This window comes from Aegilops tauschii, chromosome 4, assembly GCF_002575655.3.
Source record: "Aegilops tauschii subsp. strangulata cultivar AL8/78 chromosome 4, Aet v6.0, whole genome shotgun sequence".
NCBI classification, from domain to species: Eukaryota; Viridiplantae; Streptophyta; class Magnoliopsida; order Poales; family Poaceae; genus Aegilops; species Aegilops tauschii.
The window spans coordinates 107260929-107273568 of record NC_053038.3 but is presented as its reverse complement, the minus strand read 5'-3'; positions in this window follow the sequence as shown (position 1 = coordinate 107273568).

The window sequence follows — 12640 nt, the reverse complement described above, 5'->3', positions numbered from 1 at the left end:
TGAAGATGAAGATGTGGACATTGGCTGTACCACACCTGTAATGAATGATGACTTTTGGGAAAGTCAACACCCCAATTCTCCACTCTTCACTCCACTGCAGCAAATTCCTCAGTCCCCAGTCACTACAGTTCAATTGGGATCTGATGAAGCTCATGAAGACATTCCAGCCGCTAGTGCTGAAGAAAATGAAAATGAAGAAATGAAGAACCAGGCTGCCACAGAAGAGGAACCAGAAATTCCTCAGCCTGAAGAACCTGAGATTGCGATTCCTGAGGTTGTGATGCAACTCACTGACACTCCTCTGCCCAAGCCAAAGGATCCATTCTCCAGGAAGCAGAAATTCAAGACTGATGCCTTCTTTGGCGAGCATGTATTCTTCACTGATTACAACCCTTATGACTCTGCTCGCATAAGGAAGAGGCATTTCTGGACTACTAGCCAGGCAAATTTCTATTCCTTTGTGCTGTTCGACAAAGACAAAGTCTTCGATCATGAGCATATTCCTCACGTGGACATGGAATCCCTGCCGTGCTTCGAGCCAGTCCTTAGCGTTCTTCACGACGCTGGACTGTTAAATTTCTGCACTGACATCTGTGATTGGAATGAAGAACTTATTCTTCAATTCTATGCAACGCTGCACATCACCGGAAATTCAGAAGATGTGAATTCATGGGTGCTGGACTGCATGTCTGAAAACACTCACTACAAGGCACCAGCTACTGAATTGCTTCGTGCCTTACCTCTCAGTCCGCCCCTTGAAGGTGCTTGTTGCGTCTACAATGAACCTGAGCTAACCGATCACTACATGCAAGTGCTGATGAAGCCTTTGAAGCCAGGTCAGACCTCAAGAATAAAATTCCTTGTGAAGGAATTGTTGTATGTGCCTCGGACTGTCTATCGCATTCTGACGAAGACATTGAGTCCAATCAAGGGCCACGACTCAAATGAAGAAGAAGTCGTTGGCATCATGAAGAATCTGCTTTTCAATATCATTCATGGCATTCCCATCAACTTCCATGATTTCTTCATGAGGACTCTGGCCAACGTCGCCATGTCACCGTTTGAGCTGAAGCCTTATGCACCTTGGATTATGAGATTCATCAGGACAAGATCTTCACTCAACTATAAAGCTGATACACTGAACCATTGCAGCTACTTCCCCCCAATTGAAGTCCTCAAACGGACATTTTCCTCAGCTGATGAAAAGGGCAAGGCTACTGCTGTTATTGATGAAGGCATTCGTCCATTGGATGGTCAATTCCCCAAGGCTGCATCCTACTCCACCAATGCTGACTCTGCCACCCATGACTCTGCCGCCAACGCACCCAAGCAAAAATCCTCAAGGCACAGCACCCAGGGTGATGACTGACCGTGAGCTTCTCCTCAGTCTTCACCAGAAGGTTGATCGAAATCATAAATGGGTCAAACGTCAGTTTGGTTCAATTCTTCACAACATGACTGCTACCCACAATGCAGTGAAGAAAAACCACTACTACCTTCATGAAATCCTCAACCGCACCTGGGCTATTCTGTCTCAAGTCTACAGTGAAGAAGATCTGAAGACAATGGGTCTCAAGGACGATCTTGACTGGGCTACACCTCCTCCGAAGAAGTACAAGAAGGTTAAGGTTCCTTCCTTGGTGGCCAGCTCCTATTCTTCATCATGTGACACTGATGAACATGAAGATTTGGACGACACTGCGGCAGGCCCTACATCGACAAACGACCCCAACAACGCCGACGCTCCTTCATCACCTTGATATTCTTCAGGGACGTTAGTCCTCATTTTCAACCCTTTTGGTCATTTGATGACAAAGGGGGAGAAAATTGAGTTAGTCTTCAAGCGGGTCTATCTTATATGGGCATTTTTTCTAAGTTGCAACTCTCATTCTTTTGAAGACGTTGCTGGATTGAGTTGTAAACTTAAACTCTATGGTGACCTGATAGTTTTGATGTTTCTTCTGCATGCTTATTCCTCGTTAATATTATTGCACGCATGCTGAATTACATCAGTCACCATATTTCATCATGCATTTCAAATTCTTCATATATTATGTCAAATGCGTGTATGAATTACAAGATATAGGGGGAGATCTCCATGATTCAACTCTTCAAGTGTGCATTGCTTCAAAAGCAAATTCCTCACTATGCACATCTTTAGGGGGAGTTCTTCTATATCTTGCAATCAAATTCCTCAATATCAGTATTTACACTTCATATGTTTATCCCCGTTGAAAACTTAACCTATATTGTCATCAATCACCAAAAAGGGGGAGATTGTAAGTGCATCTAGTGCCCCTTAGTGATTTTGGTGTATTGAAGACTTATAGGTTAAGGGACTAATGCGTTTGTGAGTGTACACAGATCTATAAGTCTATGAGGAGTTTGATATTTACAGAGAAAGTCGACCCCTAAAAATGAAGTTCTTCGACTGAAGACTTTGGATTTCTGAAGACTTTCTGAAGACTTTGAAAGTGAAGAAATTGGTGTGACCTTGAAGACTTAGTATTCATTTGAGGAATATGAAGCGTGAAGACTTTTGTTTTTGTAGTTTTCATTTTATCTTTCTTGAGTCATAGGAAACACCGTACTGTTAAAGGGGGTCGAGAAAATACTAAGGAAAAATTTCCATGTGATGCTCAACTCAAAATCCTACACCTACCAATCCCTTCGAGTGAAGCCATTGAAAATCTCATACAGTTCAGTCATATTCTTCAGTGACAGAGACGAAGTTCTTCTGGTCTCTGAGGAATTTGTTCTGACTAAGGAGTTAGGAATTCGCCAGTGCGGATTGCCTACACAGTGAGGAACATGATAGCCCTGAGGAAATAGAACCTCAAATTTCCGACCGTTGCTGTGCTGCGCGCCAGCTGTCCCAAAATATCTTATCCACCTAACGGTCATACCATTGAAGGGCATTTATGTCTTATCATGTCGGGCTGCTCCCTAGGCTATAAATAGCCGCCCCCTACAACCACTAGCTGGTTGGCTGCTCTGAGAGAAACTGACACTTGTTAATTGAGAGCATCCCATCCTCCGAGGACTTTGAGTGAAAATCATCAAGTGAGGAAAACCCCAAACCCAAACACCTACAAACCCAAAGTGATTGAGCATCAGTGAAGAGATTGATCCTGCGTGGATCTGACGCTTGTTACCTTTGAAGACTATGCTTCTTCCAGACGGTTAGGCGTCATGGTCTAGAGCATCCAAGAGGAAATTGTGGATCGCCGAGTGACCGAGTTTGTGAAGGTTTGGAAGTCACTTGAAGACTTACCACGAGTGATTGGGTGAGGTCTGTGTGACCTTAGCTCAAGGAGAATACGGTGAGGACTGTGTGTCCAGGACTGGGTGTCCTCAGGTTTAAATACCTAGCCGCTCCAACCAGACGTACAGCTGAGACAGCAGTTGGAACTGGTCTACCAAATCATTGTATTCACCAAGCCAACTGGTTCTATTTCCTCAACTCTTCCATTTCCTCATTGTTGTGTTGTGCTCTTGTTCATATCTGTGTTTGAAGACTTTGACTGAAGACTTTCTCAATTTCCTCAGTTCAATTTCTTCAGTCTGTTTGTCTTCATCCTGTGTTATCCTGTGTCTTCGCTTTCTGTACTCTGTGCTTGTTTTCATTTCATCATGATGACTATGCTTGTGTTCTGCCATGCATACTTTTGAGTACTTATTCCGCTGCAAGTAGTTCTTCGCTAAGGAATTTCCTCACCCACAAATTCCTCAGTGAAGAATTCATAAAAATCGCCTATTCACCCCCCCTCTAGTCGATATAACGCACTTTCAATAAACCTCTTCGATAACATATGGGCCTTCCCATTTTGAGAGGAGTTTTCCTGCAAAGAATCTAAAACGAGAGTTGTACAAAAGAACATATTCTCCAACTTTAAACTCACGCTTTTGGATTCTTTTGTCATGCCATCTTTTAACTTTCTCTTTGAATAATTTTGCATTTTCATAAGCTTGGGTTCTCCATTCATCTAATGAGCTAATACCAAATAACCTCTTTTCACCAGCAAGCTTGAAATCATATTTGAGCTCTTTGGTGGCCCAAAATGCTTTATGTTCTAACTCAAGAGGCAAATAACAAGCTTTTCCTTAAGCATTTTAATAGAGGTGTTGTGATCAGCACTACTGGTTGTAATAGCTTCTACCCATTTAGTAACATAATCAACAACAACCAAAATATGTGTATACCCATTAGAGGAAGGAAAAGGTCCCATGTAATCAAATCCCCAAACATCAAATGGTTCAACAACAAGTTAATAATTCATAGGCATTTCTTGACGCTTACCGATATTACCTATTCTTTGACATTCATCACAAGATGAGACGTACTTGCGGGCATCCTTGAAGAGAGTAGGCCAATAAAATCCAGACTGCAATACCTTATGAGCAGTTCTATCTCCAGCATGATGCCCTCCATAAGCTTCGAAGTGACATTTCCGTAGGATTTGTCCCTGTTCATGCTCAGGTACACAACATCTAATAATACCATCTACTCCTTTATAAACATGTGGGTCATCCCAAAAGTAATGTCTTAAATCATAGAAATTAGCATAGTCAGCATACCAAGGAGTATTATGAGAAACATTTATTGCAGCTAACTGCTCATCAGGAAAACTATCATCCATAGGTAGTGGGTCATCAGGCACATTCTCAAGCCTAGATAAATTATCAGCTACGGGGTTCTCAGCTCATTTTCTATCAATGATATATAAATCAAATTCTTGTAACAAGAGAACCCATCGAATAAGTCTAGGTTTAGCGTCTTTCTTTTCCATAAGATATTTAATAGCAGCATGGTCTTTGTGAATAGTCACTTTGGAATCAACAATATAAGGTCTAAATTTATCACAAGCAAACACCACTGCTAAGAATTCTTTTTCAGTAGTAGCATAATTTCTTTGAGCACTGTCTAGAATTTTACTAGCATAATGAATAACATTCAATTTCTTATCAACTCTTCATCCTAGAACAGTACCAACAGCATAATCACTAGCATCACACATAATTTCAAAAGGCAAGTTCCAGTCAGGTGGTTGAATAATAGGTGCAGAAATTAAGGCTTTCTTGAGTGTTTCAAAGGCTTCTAAACAATCATCATCAAAAACAAAAGGAATATCCTTTTGCAAAAGACTAGTGAGAGGCCTAGAAAGTTTAGAAAAGTCTTTGATAAATCTCCTATAGAAACCAGCATGACTTAGGAAACTACGGATACCTTTTATATCTTTAGGACATGGCATTTTCTCAATTGCATCAACCTTAGCTTGGTCCACTTCAATACCTCTTTCAGAAATTTTATGACCCAAGACAATGCCTTCATTAACCATAAAGTGGCACTTCTCCCAATTAAAGACAAGATTTGTTTGTTCACATCTCTGCAAAACTCGATCAAGATTGCTTAAACAATCATCAAAAGACTTCCCATAAACAGAGAAATCGTCCATGAAAACATCAACAATCTTTTCACAAAAGTCAGAGAATATAGCAGTCATACATCTTTGAAAGGTAGCAGGTGCATTACATAAACCAAAAGGCATACGTCTATAAGCATAGGTTCGAAAAGGACAAGTAAAAGTGGTCTTTTCTTAATCAGGTTGAGAAACAGGTATTTGTAAAAAAGCCAGAATATCCATCAAGGGAGCAAAAGTGTGTGTGCTTAGATAATCTTTCAAGCATTTGATCAATAAAAGGCAAACGGTAATGATCTTTTCTAGTTGCTTTATTTAATTTTCTAAAATCAATTACCATCCTATAGCCTGTAACAATTCTTTGTGGAATAAGCTCATTCTTATCATTAGGAACAGCAGTTATACCTCTTTTCTTAGGGACACAATGAACATGACTTACCCATCTACTATCAGCTATAGGATAGATTATACCTGCTTCCAGAAGTTTTAATATTTCTGATCTTACCACTTCTTTAATCTTCGGATTTAACCGACGTTGGTGATCAACAACGGGTTTAGCATCAGGTTCCATATTAATTTTGTGCTGACATAGAGTGGGACTAATGCCCTTTAAATCATCAAGAATATATCCAATAGCAGCTCGGTGCTTCCTTAGAACTTTCAATAATCTATCTTCTTCATGTTCTGAAAGGTTAGCACTAATAATAACAGGATATATCTTCTTTTCATCAAGATAAGCATATTTCAAAGTGTCTGGTAATTGTTTTAATTCAAACACAGGATCACCTTTAGGTGGAGGTGGACCTCCTAGAGTTTCAATAGGCAAATTGTGTTTAAGCAGAGGACATTCTTCAAAGAAAATCTTATCTATTTCATTTCTTTCAAGCATATGTAAATCATTTTCATGGTCTAGCAAATATTGTTCTAAAGGATCAGTAGGTGGTACAGCAATAGAAGCAAGACCAATTAATTCATCCTTACGAGGCAATTCTTTTTCATGAAGATTTCTACTAAACTTGGAAAAATTAAACTCATGAGACTCATTACCAAAACTAACACCGACAATTTATTTCTCACAGTCTATTCTAGCATTAACGATGTTCAAGAAAGGTCTACCAAAGATAATGGGACATAAGTCATCTTGTGGGGAGCCAAGAACAAGAAAATCAGTAGGGTATTTTATTTTCCCACACAAGACTTCAACATCTCTAACAATCCCAATTGGTGATATAATGTCTCTATTAGCATGTTTAATAGTAACATCTATGTCTTCTATCTCTGCGGGTGTTATGTCATTCATAATTTCTTGATATAAGGAATAAGGAATAGCACTCATGCTAGCACCTATGTCACATAAACCATGATAACAGTGGTCTCCTATTTTAACTGAGATGACTGGCATGCCAACAACAGGTCTATGTTTATCCTTTTTATCAGGTTTGGCAATTCTAGCAGCTTCTTCACAGAAGTAAATAACATGCCCATCCATATCTTCTTCCAAGAGATCTTTAACCATAGCAATGCTAGGTTCTACTTTAATTTGTTCATCAGGTTTATGTGTTCTAATATAGCTTTTGTTAACCATAGTTGAAACTTTAGCATGTTCCTTTATCCTAACAGGGAAAGGTGGTTTCTCAATATAAGCAGAAGGGACAACTGGATCAACATTATAAAGTATAGTTTCTTCTTTAACTAGTACCGATTCTTTAATTTCTTCTTTAATAGGTGGGTGATATTTAAACCACTTCTCTTTAGGGAGTTCAACATGAGTAGCAAATGATTCACAAAAGGAGGCTACCATCTCAGAGTCAAGTCCATATTTAGTGCTAAACTTTTGAAAAGCATCGGTATCCATAAAAGATTTAACACAATCATACTTAAGTTTAATACCTGACTCTTTACCTTCGTCGAGTTCCCAATCTTCAGAGTTGCATTTAATTCTTTCTAGAAGATCCCTCCGGAATTCAATAGTCTTCTTCATAAAAGAACCAGCACAATATGTATCAAGCATGGTTTGATCATTACGAGAAAGCCGAGCATAAAAGTTCTGGATAATAATTTCTCTTGAGAGCTCATGATTGGGGCATGAATATAACATTGACTTAAGCCTCCCCCAAGCTAGAGCGATACTTTCTCCTTCACGGGGCCAAAAATTATATATATAATTCCGATATCGATGAACTAGATGCATAGGATAATTTTTTTGATGGAACTCCAATTTCAAACGATTCCAATTCCATGATCCAATATCATCGTATAGCCTATACCATGCCAATGCTTTTCCCTTAAAAGGTAAAGGGAAAACCTTTTTCATAACTTCATCTCTGGGTAAACCTGCAAGCTTAAACAATCCACAAATTTGTTCCACATATATCAAGTGCATATCAAGATGTTCAGTTCCATCTCCTGCATATGGATTAGCTAGCAGTTGTTCTATCATACCCGAAGTAATTTCATATTCAATATTTTCAGTAGGTGTAGTAGGTTGAGGGGTAGCTAATTGTGGTTCCGGTCAAGGTGAAGGTACCCCGAACAAACCCCTCAAAGGATTGTTTTCCATAGTAACAAGTGACAATAAATTTTAGCACACTATATAAATGTTTCCTTATCAAATTCCACTTACCAAAGGCGCTTCCGTAACGCCCCGAGGCCGATGCTCCAGAAGCCTTCCATATATTTCGTGTTCGCCGTGTGTTTTATTTTGTTTGTTGCATTCATCATGTCATCATGAGCATTGCATCGCATGTTTTCATAAAACTTGCACCCGTTGATAGTTGCCGCTTCTTCCTCGTCTCTGTTGACCTTTCTCAAGACCGACCATTCTTTTGTTGCCCGACCGTTTGACCCTCTCTACACAATGCTCAAACCCCTCACACGAGTCCGGAAACTGCCCCGAACCAGAACCGCTCAGTCATCACCGTTGGATTCGGATCATCCCCAAACATCTATAAAACATCTCCGTTTTCTTATTTAGACTCCCTATCTATTTATTTCTCGGCCGTCCGATTAAAATCGGAGGGACCAAATACCCCTACCTAAAAATCCACTTGCTATATATAAGACCATCACCTACCAAATCATCCCAACCCTAATTTCTAGGAGGTTTGTCCCCATCGCCGCCGCCGCCCAGTCTCGATCCACCTCGGGATCCCCTTCTCCTTGTCTTCCTCCACCCACCAACCAGAGCAGCCAGCCCCACTCCTCGTGCTTGAGGCCTCCCGAGCCGCTCCTCGCCGGACTCCTCCCGCGGCAGCTCTAGCCCCACCTCATCGCCGTCCAGAGCCACCTCGTCCCCGCACCCTCGAGCTCCCTCACATGGCGGCCTCGCGCCACCAGAGTCAAGCCGCCGGCAAGCTTCACCAGAGATGAGCACCGACGCCCCCTTCTTCTCCTTCCCATGCTCCTCCCGTTTTCCCCTCTCTGAACCCTCTATTTTCTGCCCATCTGCTGCAGGAGCAGGTACGCCCTGGCCAGAAGCACGCCAGGCGCCATGGCCGCCGAAGGAACTCCGCCGCCTCGCCGAATCCTCGCCTCCACCTCTCCCCTGCGTTGCCAGGTCGCCCTTCTCGCGCCCCTGCCCTCCTCCCTCTAGTTCTCTTCCTTGTCTCTCATGCCTCTCCCTCTCTGTTCCAGGAGGCAACCAGGAGCTCGCCATGGTTGCCCGCAGCTCCCTCGTCGTCGTTTGCACTAGGCCGAGCTGGGAGACGGACGGATCCGTCCTCCCACGCCCATCCCCGTCGTTCCCGCGCGGAACCCCTCCACCAAGGTCCGTCGCCGTCCGCTACAACGCGCGTTGCCGGCCTCTGCTTCCCCTGCAACGAGCAGCAGCCGGTGCATCGTCTCCCGCCTGCGCCCGTTGACCGCTTCAACCTTCCACGTGGGCCCCGCGTCGCCAGCCAGCTCCAAGGCCCAGCCTGCTTCCCCTCCAAATCCGGCCTGCTCCAGATCTGGCCCAGCCGCCGCCACCGACCTGGGCCTCAGCCCATGGTGAGCGCCCAGAGCCCAGCAGTTTCGGCCGGATGTTTTTTCCCTGCTGCGAATTTGTCTAATTTCCAGAGAACGCTGCATTGCAGAAAAGTCCCTCTAGATCATGCATTTAATAACTCACAAATGGTGCATCAGTTTAAAATGATTTCAACATGTAAAATGCTTAGATTTCTGTCTAGTTTCATATTTTGCAACTTTCATCCATGTTTAAAATGTTTAAACTTGCTGTTTGTTTAAATTTGCTTAAATGCCATGTTAAAATGATTTATTTCATAACTAAATATTCGTAGCCCTAATTTTAATAAACTTTATATGTCAATGGGGTAGAAAAATGCCTAGTTTAACATGGTGCACTTCATTTTGCTGTCTAACAACTTTAATATATGGTTTAGGGCAGAACAGTACCGAATTCAAAATATGCATATGGGGATTTTCCGGAATTGTTGTTTGTTGTTTCCGGCCTCATTTAAACTTGCCTAAATAGTTAGTTTACTTACGTTTCACCTCTTGCCATGTTTAACAACATTTAACATTGTTTGGTAGCTTAAACGAGATTAAACTAAATATGTCAATGTGGCGTTTCGTCAATATGCAACTCGTTGCATATCAAGCTCCACTTAATTTGTAGTATTGTTTGTGCACTTTGCCATGCCATGCCTCTTTAAACCGGACATGCATCATACTTGTTTGTGCATCATGTCATGATTATGCTTGTGTGTTTTACCATGTTGTTTGCTTCTTTCCGGTTTGCTCCTCTCGTTAGCTTCGGTTTCTTTCCGGAGTTGTGAGGATTCGTTCGACTACGTTCATTTGTCTTCTTCATGGACTTGTTCTTCTTCCTTGCGGGATCTCAGGCAAGATGACCATACCCTCGAAATCACTTCTATCTTTGCTTGCTAGTTGTTCGCTCTATTGCTATGCCGTGCTACCTACCACTTGCTATATCATGCCTCCCATATTGCCATGTCAAGCCTCTAACCCACCTTTCCTAGCAAACTGTTGTTTGGCTATGTTACCGCTTTTGTTCAGCCCCTCTTATAGCGTTGCTAGTTGCAGGTGAAGATGAAGTTTGTTCCATGTTGGAACATGATTATGTTGGGATATCACAATATCTCTTATTGTAATTAATGCATATATATACTTGGTAAAGGGTGGAAGGCTTGGCCTTATGCCTGGTGTTTTGTTCCACTCTTGCCGCCCTAGTTTCCGTCATACCGGTGTATGTTCCTTGATTTTGCGTTCCTTACGCGGTTGGGTGATTTATGGGACCCCCTTGATAGTTCGCCTTGAATAAAACTCCTCCAGCAAGGCCCAACCTTGGTTTTACATTTGCCTACCTAAGCCTTTTTCCCTTGGGTTTTCGCGAGCCCGAGGGTCATCTTTATTTTAACCCCCGGGCCAGTGCTCCTTCGAGTGTTGGTCCAAACTGGGTGATGTTCGGCGCCCCCTGGGCAACCAGGGTCTATGCCAACCCGACGTCTTGCCCATCCGGGATTTGTCGGCACATTCGGGCGGCTGTGCTGGTCTTGTTTTATCATTGTCGAAATGTCTTATCAACCGGGATTCCGAGACTGATCGGGTCTTCCCGGGAGAAGGAATATCCTTCGTTGACCATGAGAGCTTATGATGGGCTAAGTTGGGACACCCCTGCAGGGTATTATCTTTTGAAAGCCGTGCCCACGGTTATGTGGCAGATGGGAATTTGTTAATATCCGGTTGTAGAGAACTTGACACTTTACTTAATTAAAATACATCAACCGTGTGTGTAGCCGTGATGGTCTCTTTTCGGCAGAGCCCGGGAAGTGAACACGGTTCGGGTTATGTATGAACGTAAGTAGTTTCAGGATCACCTCTTGATCACTTCTAGCTTCGCGACCATTGCGTTGCTCCTCTTCTCGCTCTTATTTGCCTATGTTAGCCACCATATATGCTTAGTGCTTGCTGCAGCTCCACCTCATTACCCCATCCTTCCTATAAGCTTAAATAGTCTTGATCTCGCGGGTGTGAGATTGCTGAGTCCTCGTGACTCACAGATTCCACCAAAACAGTTGCAGGTGCCGACGATACCAGTGCAGATGACGCAACCGAGCTCAAGTGGGAGTTCGACAAGGACCTTGGTCGTTTCTATGTTTCGTTTCCTGATGATCAGTAGTGGAGCCCAGTTGGGATGATCGGGGATCTAGCATTTGGGGTTATCTTCTTTTCATTTGGATTTGACCGTAGTCGGTCTATGTGTGTACTTTGGATGATGTATGGATTTATTTATGTATTGTGTGAAGTGGCGATTGTAAGCCAACTCTCTTTATCCCATTCTTGTTCATTACATGGGATTGTATGAAGATGACCCTTCTTGCGACAAAACCTACCATGCGGTTATGCCTCTAAGTCGTGCCTCGACACGTGAGAGATATAGCCGCATCGTGGGCGTTACAAGTTGGTATCAGAGCCATCCCCGACTTAGGAGCCCCGTGCTTGATCGAATCGCTGGCGTTGTTGAGTCTAGAAAAAAATGTTTTGAGTCTTAGGATTATATATATCAGAGAGTAGGATTCTTTTTACTCCTCAGTCCCTTCGTCGCTCTGGTGAAGCCCCCTGACGTAGAAGTTTTGACTCTCCTCTCCTCAAATTTCACTAAAAAAATTAGGATCACGCGGGTATCTTGGAATCGTTCCGATGGTTTTGTGACGAGAACATTGATCTTGGTGCCTCCTGACATTTAGGGGTTGTGGCAGTGTCCCGGGGAGTTGAGCTCCGAGGTGTTGTCATCACAATTTTATCGTTGCGGTTCTGGAATACCTGAGTTTCGCTGACATCGAAAATCTCTTTTATGCAGTTGTTGGTGAGATCACCTCGACGCCACCCAGTACTGGGGCGGGAGTTCGGGAGTATTGCCATAACTCGTATAACGGATGCTTTTCGAAGGTTGAGGCACATGATTTCCGGAGTTTTCTTGGTTATGTGTTGACGGATGGATACAACTGGATCTAGGGATTGTTAGTTTGGGTGAGATATATTGCGTCCCCTGTATCCCCAACACCTGATTGCATAACCAGAAAGTTTCGGGAGTTTATAGGTGGGAATTCAAGTAGCTCCTAGAATATCTTTTTGACAGATGTATGATTTGAGATTGGGGTCCAACATCTAGTGGTTCGCTTTTCACGGTCGATTTACAGTGGTCGCAAGGCGTCGTAAAGAATCCTTGGCTATGCCGATTCGGGGACGTCTTGTTTGTC